This window comes from Ochlerotatus camptorhynchus, unplaced genomic scaffold, assembly GCF_037179485.1.
Source record: "Ochlerotatus camptorhynchus isolate MF236.1 unplaced genomic scaffold, CSIRO-AGI_Acam_v1.1 ptg000067l, whole genome shotgun sequence".
NCBI lineage: Eukaryota > Metazoa > Arthropoda > Insecta > Diptera > Culicidae > Ochlerotatus > Ochlerotatus camptorhynchus.
Window position 1 is genome coordinate 1,456,848 of NW_027040557.1, and position 11,932 is coordinate 1,468,779.

General features: G+C 43.0%; 1 protein-coding gene across 1 annotated transcript in view; it reads right to left on the minus strand.

Annotated features, from left to right (window-relative positions):
* Positions 1-11,932, minus strand: part of LOC135697194 (uncharacterized) — a 257,147-nt gene that overhangs the window by 57,522 nt on the left and 187,693 nt on the right. The gene's annotated exons all lie outside the window — the stretch shown is intronic.

An 11,932-nucleotide genomic window follows, 5' to 3' on the forward strand; every position in this document is an offset into this window, starting at 1 on the left:
ACGATGAAGCTCGGAATTTGAGATCCAATTGTGGGGCCACCAGGCACGAATTATGTACCGCAGGCATCGGTTGATAAACACCTGCAGCTTCTGAGTGTTCTCCGCTGATACACACCATGTTTCACTGGCGTATAATAGATTCCTTTCCGACTTACTTACTTACTTTGTCCAGTGCTTGCTTGCAGATTTCGTTTCCGCTCCGTCGTAGTGTGTGGCCTCCACTTCCTTTCACGAATTTCTGTCTCAATCGGCTTCTGATGGCACAAACGATGAAGCTCGGAATTTGAGATCCAATTGTGGGGCCACCAGGCACGAATTATGTACCGCAGGCATCGGTTGATAAACACCTGCAGCTTCTGAGTGTTCTCCGCTGATACACACCATGTTTCACTGGCGTATAACAGCACAGACTTCACGTTCGAGTTAAAAATTCGGATTTTGGTGCGTCGACTGGTCTGATTCGCTCTCCATACATTTCGCAAACTGGCAAAAGCAGCCCTCGCCTTCTTAATCCGTGCACCTATGTCGCTCTTGGTGCCGTCGTCCGACGCTATCTGGCTGCCAAGATTTTGGAAGCTTTCGACTTTCTCCACTGCCTGCCCAGCTACCGTGAAATTAGAGATGAACTAGCCTAAGGCTAAAAATCTCTTTAATAAAGAATTTAAAAAAAAAAGCTACCGTGAAATTGGAACGGTTTTCCGTGTTGACATCCAACGATTTGGTCTTGTTGACGTTGATGGTTAGACCTGCTTCAGAGGAGCGTTCCACAAGGTCGTCGAGCTTACTCTGCATGTCTGAGCGCTGTTCATCATCAGTCATCAGCCAAATCGAAGTCGTTGAGATGCTCCATAGTAATAGCATAGAGGTAACTCTAAGACTAGTAGGCCCCGAATAAACGTGCTCAACTTTTTGGCTCAGCTCTGGTACTCTCTTCGGTCCCAAGCTAATCGATTCACCCCTCGAAACATAGGAAAATCCACTAACCCCTCATTTTATCTGTCAAACTTTCATAGCTAATCAAACAAACATAGTGTAGTACTAGAATTTCGACTAGAATGGGGTATGTTGATCGATTTGCTTGGGACCAATAGGCTAGTCAAGTATTGAGCCAATCGTAAGTTTCCACCGGCTGGTAATAAGCTGCCACAGAAACCCGAGGTTCGGTACACGGTCAACGGCTCCAACCAAGATCTCGTCGATTACGATGAGGAACAGTAGCGGTGATAATATACATCCTTGCCTCACACCCGCTATTACCCGAATCGGGTCAGACAAAGCTCCGTTGTGCAACACTCTGCATGAGAAAGCCTCGTACCAACAATCAATTCGAAACTAACGATTTTAAATTGGCTCACTACTTGACTAGCCTATTGGTCCCAAGCAAATCGACAAACGTACTCAATTCTAGTATAAATTCCAGTACTACACTATGTTTATTTTGATTCGCTATGAAAGTTTGACAGATAAAATGAGGGGTTCGTGGATTTTTTTTTCTATATTTCGAGGGGTGCATCGATTAGCTTGGGACCGAAGATAGTACCAGAGCTGAGCCAAAAAGTTGAGCTCGTTTCTTCGGGACCTTCTGGTCTTAGAGTTACCTCTATGCTAGTACCATAGAGGTAACTTTAAGACTAGAAGGTCCCGAAATAACGTGCTCAACTTTTTGGCTCAGCTCTGGTACTATCTTCGGTCCCAAGCTAATCGATGCACCCCTCGAAATATAGAAAAAAAAATCCACGAACCCCTCATTTTATCTGTCAAACTTTCATAGCGAATCAAAACAAACATTGTGCAGTACTAGAATTTCGACTAGAATGGGGTGCGTTAATCGTTTGCTTGGGACCAATAGGCTAGTCAAGTAGTGAGCCAATTTAAAATCGTTAGTTTCGTATTGATTGTTGCTAGTACTGCGCTTCGATGAGGTTGACGTTTTTATCAGGGCGTCTCAGAGCGCCCCACAAGTTTTCGTGGTTTAGTCGGTCGAAAGCTTTTTCGTAGTCAATGAATACCAAGTACAGGGACTCTTGGAACTCATTGACCTGCTCCAAGATGATGCGGAGCGTAACAATATGGTCCACACAGGATCTTCCAGCACGGAATCCTGCCTGCTGTCATCAGAGAGTCGCGTCGATCTTCTCCTGTATCCGATTGAGGATAACTTCACACAGAACTTTGAGAACAATACACAGTAACATGATGCCTCGCCAGTTGTCGCATACAGTTGGATCCCCCTTCTTGGGGACTTTTACCAAGACGCTCTGCATCCAGTCGGTCGGAAAAGGTGCGGTGTCCCAGATATTGACGAATAGTTGATGCAACATTTGTGAGGATAGCATGGGGTCAGCTTTGAGCATCTCTGCTGATATGCGATCGACCCCCGGGGCTTTGTTGGGCTTCATACTTCGGATGGCTGGTTCTATCTCCTGCAATGATGGAGCTTCAGTGTTGACACGAGTAACGCACCTCACCCTTGGCGGATCATGCCGAGATGTTGATGGTTGGTTGACCGTTGAAACTTCGAGAAGTTGTTCAAAGTGCTCAAACCAACGTTTCAACTGGTCAGTGGGGTCGGTGAGCAACTGTCCAGTCGCGTCTTTCACAGGCATCCTTGGGATCATCCTTGCTCCGCTCAGGCGTCGTGAAACATCATAGATATCGCCAGTTGCTGCGGCTTTCTCCCCTTCGTCAACCAGGGAGTCCACCCACGCACGCTTGTCTCGTATACAGGAACGCTTAACTTCCCTCTCTAGAGCCGAATACCGCTGACGGGCCTCGTTCTTGGCTCCTCGGGTCCTTGCTCGCTCTATCGCGGCTTTTGCTTCTCTCCGCTCCTCAATCTTCCGCCAGGTTTCATCGGTAATCCACTCCTTCCTATGAGTGCGCTGCTCACCCAGGTTGTTCTCGCTTGTTTCAATAAAGGCATTCTTGATGCTCGTTCACTGTTCTTCTACGCTGCCACCTTCCGGAATATTAGCTGCGCAAGCCTCGAGTTCTTCGACGAACACTGCTGGGTCTTCCAGTCGGCGTGTGTTGAATCGCCGCCCGAGTCTTTCCTCCCGCCGTTGAACCCGCGCAATGCATAGGCGGATCTCACCGACCAGGAGATGATGGTCACACGCGATGTCAGCGCTGCGTTTATTCCGAACATCAAGAAGGCTCCTTCTCCATTTTCGGCTGATTCAGATGTGGTCGATTTGGTTCTCTGTATATCCATCACGGGAGACCCATGTGACTTTATGCACTGGGCGATGGGAGAAGAGCGAACCCCCGATCACCATGTCGTTGTTGCCACAAAACACTGCAAGCAGCTCGCCGTTCTCGCTCATATCTCCGAGAACATGGCGTCCCATAATGCGCTCATAGTCCGAGTTGTCGGAGCCGATCTTCGCATTGAAGTCACCTGTGTAGATCTTGATATGACCTCTTGGAGTCTTATCCACGACAGCATTCAGTTGACTGTAAAAGTTCTCTTTGTCTTGCAATTCGGCAGCATCGGTTGGCGCATAACATTGGATTATGGTAAGGTTTCGGACCCGTGTTCTGAATCTGGCAACGATTATTCTCTCATCGATAGGTTCCCACTTGATGAGCGCAGCCTGAAAGCAGAAAGTCAACTCCACGATGTCGCGGAGTATATAAAAGTACCTGTCCCGAAGGCAGCTTGTGTTCTCCAAAATTCGGCCAGCGGATTGCACTAAGTCCCAGGATTTCTAGCTTCATACCTCACTGGCGAGTTGTGCCAGTTTACCCTGTTGGGCTAGCGTCAGTACATTCCATGTTCCAATTCTTGTCCGTTGTTTAGCGCAAAAAATCGTTGCCATAAAATCAGTTCGTAATCTTTCACTATAGGTTCCTCTCCGACTGATGGTCAGTTATTCACAATGGCGATCCTGCCAGGAGTTGCAACAACCCAACTATGCTGCAACGGAAAATTAGAACCTAATTTCGAAGCCGGAAAAGAATCACCCAAAGTTTTCAAAGCAAAAAAAAAATAAATAAATAAAGTGAGGTAAGATTGCGCGGATTGAAAAATCGCGCTTCGATTTTTTTTTATGTGTGTGTGTGTGTGTGTGTGTGTGTGTGTGTGTGTGTGTGTGTGTGTGTGTGTGTGTGTGTGTGTGTGTGTGTGTGTGTGTGTGTGTGTGTGTGTGTGTGTGTGTGTGTGTGTGTGTGTGTGTGTGTGTGTGTGTGTGTGTGTGTGTGTGTGTGTGTGTGTGTGTGTGTTTGTGTGTGTCTGTGTGTGTGTGTGTGTGTGTCTGTGTGTGTGTGTGTGTGTGTCTGTGTGTGTGTGTGTGTGTGTGTGTGTGTGTGTGTGTGTGTGTGTGTGTGTGTGTGTGTGTGTGTGTGTGTGTGTGTGTGTGTGTGTGTGTGTGTGTGTGTGTGTGTGTGTGTGTGTGTGTGTGTGTGTGTGTGTGTGTGTGTGTGTGTGTGTGTGTGTGTGTGTGTGTGTGTGTGTGTGTGTGTGTGTGTGTGTGTGTGTGTGTGTGTGTGTGTGTGGCCGGCAGTGTTATTATGGAAGAACTCTCTCCAACAATGTCGCATTTATGGACATTGTAGACACCTTTAGTCCGGGAGTTAGAAGGTGATAGCTCTATTGCAGATCCAGCAACCCATTTCAGAATGTCTGGAGAGTCACGCCCATTCCGAGGTTACTTTCACTCACAATAAGCCCCGCATGTATGCATCACCGTTATCAAATGGATATTGGTTATATAATATATACACACTTCCAGGTTCGAAAATATTATTTTCAAACCTGGCATGTAGGGTAAATGTTGGCTTCGGCACCCATTGACTGTTTTCGGCAACCAAAATTTAAACGATAATTTCACTATGTTTTCCCATCAACACACTTCCCTGAATGTATTCAAACGATTCTTTAGTCTTTCAGCTTCAATCTGATTATATTTGTACGAGCGAGCAATCCTATTATGCCAGATTTTTCTTCACATGAAGTATACGCACTACAAAATGGGGCTGATTTCGAGTTGCCGATAATAGAACAGCTGGTTAACACGCAGTTCTAATGGGAAGGTTGCCGAAGAAAAATAGGCTGCCGACAATAGTCACACTCACCTGAGAAGTTTGGAGCGTTGTAAAATCGCTTTCAAACCGGTTTGAAAAATTCTGTCGATTGGAATGGATAGAGAAGCAAGCAGCAGATGAATGTTAACAAACAGACACGTGATATATGTGCGTAACGCTGACAAAATGCTAATAGAAGTGCGGACGCTGCTTAGATTGACGAGAATACGTAAATTCCCCTATTAGGTTTAATTTTGATATTTAATTTGGACAGCTCTCACCATATTCTGCTCTTCCGCCGCCGTTAATTGCTTCTATTGTAATCCCTTGGAGTTTTTCTCTAACGCTTCGTATTTCATTCCGTGCTTCACCGGCAATTTCCTTCCGTAGATCGTCCGTGGTCAGTTTTGACATGATTCTGCCTTTTCCGGGTTTTTCTTGTTTTCGTAGGGAGATAAATCCGGACTAATTTCCGTTCCTGGTTCGATGTTGACTCCTTCCTCGTTGGTTGGTGTGTCGGTTTCATGTCCACTATATTCATTCTATGTCCACTATCTTGCCATGGTGATCTGGGACGAGGCTCACGTCCAAAGTCGCAGGTCCACCGAGTGCACGTGTGCGAAAAGAGAATGAAAGAAATACGAAAGGGATCAGTTTCAAGAAGTGACAGTTTCATCAGATTCCCCAACTAACCATACTCAAGCAAAGTAAGAATATACAAGCTATATTGCGACTATATGGTTACTTGGGTACTCATATGGCCGTCAGAATGGTTCATCGGTTGCGAAGTGAAGTATTTCTGAAAGTGATGCGTTATATTTCTCAATGTTTTGATTTTATCCTAACGTTACCTCGATGTTATATCACAGACATACATACACACCACATTGAACGCTATCTGTCGTATACACTATGATGGGTAATACACTCAACAGATGGCTGTAGTGTGTAAACGTCAAACGCTAGGGAACGCTGACGCAAACGCTGACCGAAGCGCAGGGAATCGCGCTTCGATTTTGACGTAGGACTACGTCTTTGATTTCTATATGGGGGTACACTTTGTGAAAACCGAAAATGGAACATGTAACAAATTAATAAAGATTTTGAACGTTAATAACTCAGCTGCTCCTGGTCCAATTTCAATAATTTTATCACCAATCGATCAGAAATATGGCTACGCATCGATAACAATGTTGATTTCCAACAAGAAACTATTGAAAAACTGGTAAGTGTCCAGCATTGTCCAAAAGCGTCGAATTAACTAGCAAATCCACCAATTACCTACATGCATATGCAGCTTCCCCAGCACAGTCGTCAGAGAGTAGTAAGTAGAAGAAACAAGTCGAAGTGGCATTCGCCTCCGATCCTCGGGCGCGTGCGAATAGGGAGGATGGAATTGCGTAATATTTTGCACACTCATCACCATATTCAGAACCAAACGCAAATTCTTCGAGATAACCACCATCCGTCGTCTGGCTCGCCGTGGACATCGACATATCTCCGGTCTGATTTACGAGGTGTGCTGAAGGTGTTCCTGAAAAATGAAATCCGTGATGCTGTCACCTACACTAAACACGCCAAGCGTAAGCGGCCATGGATGTCATCTACGTTTTGAAGTGACAGAGACGCACTCTGTTTGGTTTCGGAGGTTAAATCATCACCAACTTTGGCAACAAAACGGCTCTTTTCAGGGTCACCAAGCTTATTACAGTAAAGAGTAGGAATAGAATTCATCTGCCTGTTTGTCCATATTCAGAACCAATGATTACACAAAATGCTCATGTAATCAAACTGGAAGCAGGGGTACACATTATTTTGATCAACCTTGATCAACTTTGAATTGCCACGGCCGGATATTTTCGATGGAAGAAGCAACAATCTAGCATCTAATTCGACGAAGACGGCAGATTTTTTAGGTTTTTCCACAGGAAACTATGAGACAAATTTACTCATCGCTGAGTTCCTACACTTTTGGCGATTATGAGTGAACTAAACTCAAATTTGGGTCGTTCTCATTCGCCGCGTACGCAAAAAGAAAAGAGCCAGTATCGCTACTTGATAGCAAACTACTCATAATGGGAGGAGTCTTTGTAGCTTTTATACCACTTGGTTGCACATCATTCTGCTTTAACCTGAAAAGATATAAAGCAGCGCTGCTGTCTGGTATCAGCTCATTTTCACTTCGGACGGCGTGATCAGCAATAGCAACAGTAGGAAGGTGGTGGATAGTCCACTCTGCTATAACACAACAAGCAACAATTGACTCGTCGTGGCAAAGGAGGTGCCAATCGTCATCGTAAATTCTTCGAGATAACCACCATCCGTCGTCTGGCTCGCCGTGGCGGTGTCTGACGTATCTCCGGTCTGATCTACGAGGTGTACTGAAGGTGTTCCTGGAAAATGAGGTCCGTGATGCTGTCACCTACACTAAACACGCCAAGCGTAGGTGGCCATGGATGTCCTCTTCAATAAAACGGCCCTTTTCAGGGCCATCAAGCTTACATCAGTAAAGAGTTGGAATAGAATTTATCTGTGCTTGTTTATCCATATTCAGAACCACAAGCCCCCAACGACCACTCAAACTTGGAAGCAGGGGCGCAGGTGATTTTGATTGATCAACTATCTCTTTGAAAAAGATTACTACAAATTTGGTACGCCTACAATTCAAAAACGGAAAGAGTTGAGATAATAGATAATTGATCAATTAAAAGAACTTAATGCTCTTCACGTTTATTCCGTCCATTAGCGGTCCTACGTCAAGCTCCCGTTCGAGCCCCTAGGCACAGACCCTTCTACTTTTTTTATATGCATAAAACCGAAGACATCATATCAATTTGTTATCTTCGATAAAACGCAAATCTACTAAGATTGTGCGCAAGACAAGCGGATCGGATTGGTCGCGCATTGACGAAGCGGACATACTAAGTCACGCAATCAAATCAAAATCAATCAAAATGTCCTCGAGCGCATCTACCCATGAAGCAATCCCCACCGAAAAATGCAAGTCAGTAACGCCGAACGGATCGAACGTATGAAGAAAATACTCGCGGGTATTAGGTTCTGCAGCGTGACGTCACAAATGAACTCAGTGTTAATAGGCTGAACCTTTTTGACAGTTCAGTGGTACTGTTTACAAGCACTTAGTCGTTTTTTCGAAAAAACAAATTCTAAAATTTCCGAATTTTAACTTGAAAATTGTCGAGGAACAGCGCGGTGAAAGGATGTTGCTCGTGGACAATGCAGAAGTGTGGTTTACATCTCAATGCAGTCTGAAAAATTATTGAGAAAATCTACCCAAGAAAAAAACGACTAAGTCCACGTAAACAGTACCACTGAACTGTCATCAGATTGAGGTTAACCCCGACGGTGCAAAACCTAATTAGGTTTTGCACCGTCGGGGTTAACCTCAATCTGATGACAGTTCAGTGGTACTGTTTACGTGGACTTAGTCGATTTTTTCTTGGGTAGATTTTCTGGATCATTTTTCAGATTGCAGTGAGCTGTAAACCACACTTTTGCAATGTCCACGAGCAACATCCTTTCACCACGCATTTCCTCAACAATTTTCAAGTTAAAATTCGGAAATTTTAAAATATATTTTTTCGAAAAAACGACTAAGTGCTTGTAAACAGTACCACTGAACTGTCAAAAAGGTTCAGCCGTTTAACACTGAGTTCATTTGTGACGTCACGCTGCAGAACCTAATAAATGACACCCTAAGTCGTTTTCAATCAAATTCTGAACCTACGATGACTGGAAATCCTGATAACAGCTGGAACTTCTCTAGCGAAGTAAACGCAGGTACAAAGAGCGCCCAATGCTTCTTAGTGCAGTGTGCTGAACATTCAGCACTATCGCAGGGACTCTCAGCCATGATGAGCGTTGTGAGGACAACGAACTGGACACTGCATACTTGTGACTCTCAATCACCAACCACCGTGGAGGTAAGACGTGCGGCGACATCGGGCAGATTCCTTTTCGATTGATGGTCAGTTATTCACAGTTCTTTTGCTAAACCAAACCATTTTTTGGAATAGTGCTATTATTTGGGTCATCGTTCGTTTATGGTATTTTTTATTAGGGTCTTGAGATGGTTTCGCTCATATCTCGCCGATAGGCAGTTGGTGGTAACCTATGGTGACTGTCAGTTCGATATTTTCGCAGCTACGTCAGGAATACTCAAGGAAGTCATCTGGGACCGTTGATCTTCTTACTTTACTTCAATGACGTGAATTTATATAGTTATCGAAGGTCCACGACTATCATATGCAGACGATCTCAAAATCTGCTCGATCGATGATTGTCAATTCCTCCAACGTCAGTTTGAAGCATTTGCCAGCTGGTGCCATTTGAACCGAATGATGGAGCATCCTGCAAAGTGTTCAATCATCACCTTTACTCGAAATAAAGAACCAGTTATTTTCCACTATGCTCTCCGGAACACCACTATTGAACGTGTAAGCCAAGCCAATTTACATACAAGCAACACATATCGTAGGTTGTAGACAAGTCGTCAAGGACATTGGGTTTTATCTTCAGAACAGCTAAAAATTTCTCCGACATCCATTGTACCAAGTCATTCACACTTAGTTTTTTTTTCTACCAAGCTTGGCTGTGCAAATCTCGGCAAAAAAAAAGTTTTACTGAGATCTCAGCAAACATTTTCATTTGTTTGCTTGACATTCAGCTAAGCACTATCCGAGACTCAGTAATCAAATGTCACTTTTTCTGAGATCTTAGTGAAACTTTTTTTGTCGAGATTTACCGAGCTTGGTAGAAAAAACTAAGTGTGTTGTATTGCTTATTGTTCTGTGATTTGGAGTCTGAACTACAACAATGGTACTGAGAGAGTCGAGACCGTGCAACGCCGCTTTCTGCGATACGCTTTAAGAATGTTACCATGGAGAGAATCGTTTCATTTGCCCTAAGAGGTATTTGCCCAGCTATGAAAGTCGTTACCAGATGATTGACTTGGAGCCTCAGCGCAACAGAAGAGATACTTCAAAAGCCCTGTTTGTCTCGGACACGTTACATGGCAGAATTGATTGCACCGCAATCTTGAAGTAAGTAAATATTAACGTCCAACCCAAATGCTTCGTAACAATGTTATGCTGAGAATATGCCACTACTTCGGAAAAACTGTGCAATCAACGGTGCAATAGGCGGACTGCAGCGAGTATCTGCCACGACAAACCCTCTAGAAATGTAAATCGTCAATGATCATGTTTTAATGTTTTGTAATTTTAACCTTTTTAACTAACTAATTTTAAGTTAAACCATCATTGGGACCATATCGAGTCTGTTGATGTTGACACATAAATAAATATATTGTACCAATGCCTAAAATTCATTCCACACACAACAATACAACGAAATCGATTAAGTTGGTCAGGATAGCTCAACATGCTAGAAAAAAGTTAAAAAAAATATAGAAACTATCCTGATGAATGTGGGCGTCTTAGTGGAATACCTGTATAATGAGAGAGAGAAGGATTAGTAATTTCCATTTAGATCCACTACTTTATTTGCTTATTCTTGACAGATACACGTATTCCGTCTACAACGTGCAGACTTCTTCAGTGTCTTGTACAGTCGAGTATTAGTACAAGACACTGAAGAAGTCTGCACGTTGTAGACGAAATACGCGTATCTGTCAAGAATAAGCAAATAAAGTAGTGGAATTAAATGGAAAATACCAATCCTTCTCTCTCTCATTATATATAGAAACTAATTATAGCTTGAAGTAAAATTGAATGAAACTTTATGAATATGTATTGTGTAATTAATGAACGTTGAAATAAATAACTGTACCAATAAGGACTTTACAGTAGTTACCCCACTTTCTATCAAAATGCTGTTTATGCCAACGATTATACTGGTGCTCTTTTCGCCCCATAGGGTTGGCCAGCTTACCTTAATTGTAGTAGAAAATTGTGGCTGAAAAATTGAAATTTTTATCAACTTTAAACGGTCTTCAAGCATAGGATTATAGGTCGCTTGAAGCTTCTTTAGGATTATAGAATGGATTATTTTCTGGTCAAAAATTGTGGAATTTTATCGCCTGGTCGCCAGTGTAATGTTGATGACCAATTGTACACCTTCCATGCAGCAATCAAATAGATAAAGATGAGATGGCTCTTAGATAATGACATATGCGAGTCGATTGAAATCAGCCGAATACTAAATGAGGGTTAAGTTGATCCTTAACATAGAAGCGTAGATGCATGCTTAGGTGAAGGATAAGAGAAAGGAGAGGTAAAGGTGTTGAAATGCAGAATTAGATGTCGTCGAGATTGAATGCGCATGTTTAAATATCGTTGATCCAGGTACCTATCGTATAAATTTGCATATCATTTAGTTATGATTATTATCAACAATACTTACATTTCGATGAAGATGGTGCTACCTATTTTACCTCTTTTTTATTGTGATACCAACCATCACAGAAACCGACTTTGAAGCATCGTTCCGAGAAGGGACTTCTTCATCTTCAGGTTCGCTTACCACCCGGAATGAACGCTCGGTACATCATAGATTTGATATGATTAGTAATATCAAATAGTGTTACATGCAAACGAAAAAGAGATACAACCAGAATTAGTTTTTTTAAAGTAATAGTTTTATCTGAATACCCAACTAACCATATCTCACTCTCACTCTGAACCTACATTTAAAGTTATTTTGTGATTGTATGGTTACTTGGCTATTCACATAAAACGTTGTCCAAGTACCACAAGTTCAACAACGTCCAACTATGGACAGCTCAATGTTAATCCCATTTACTAAGAAACACCTAAGAATGTATAGAGATAAAGCTCAAAATACAGTTTTGACTGATGGTACTTTATAAAAATCAAACTGTCCCTGCCGACACACGGCGCCTGCACGGTAATGTGGACTGTCAGAA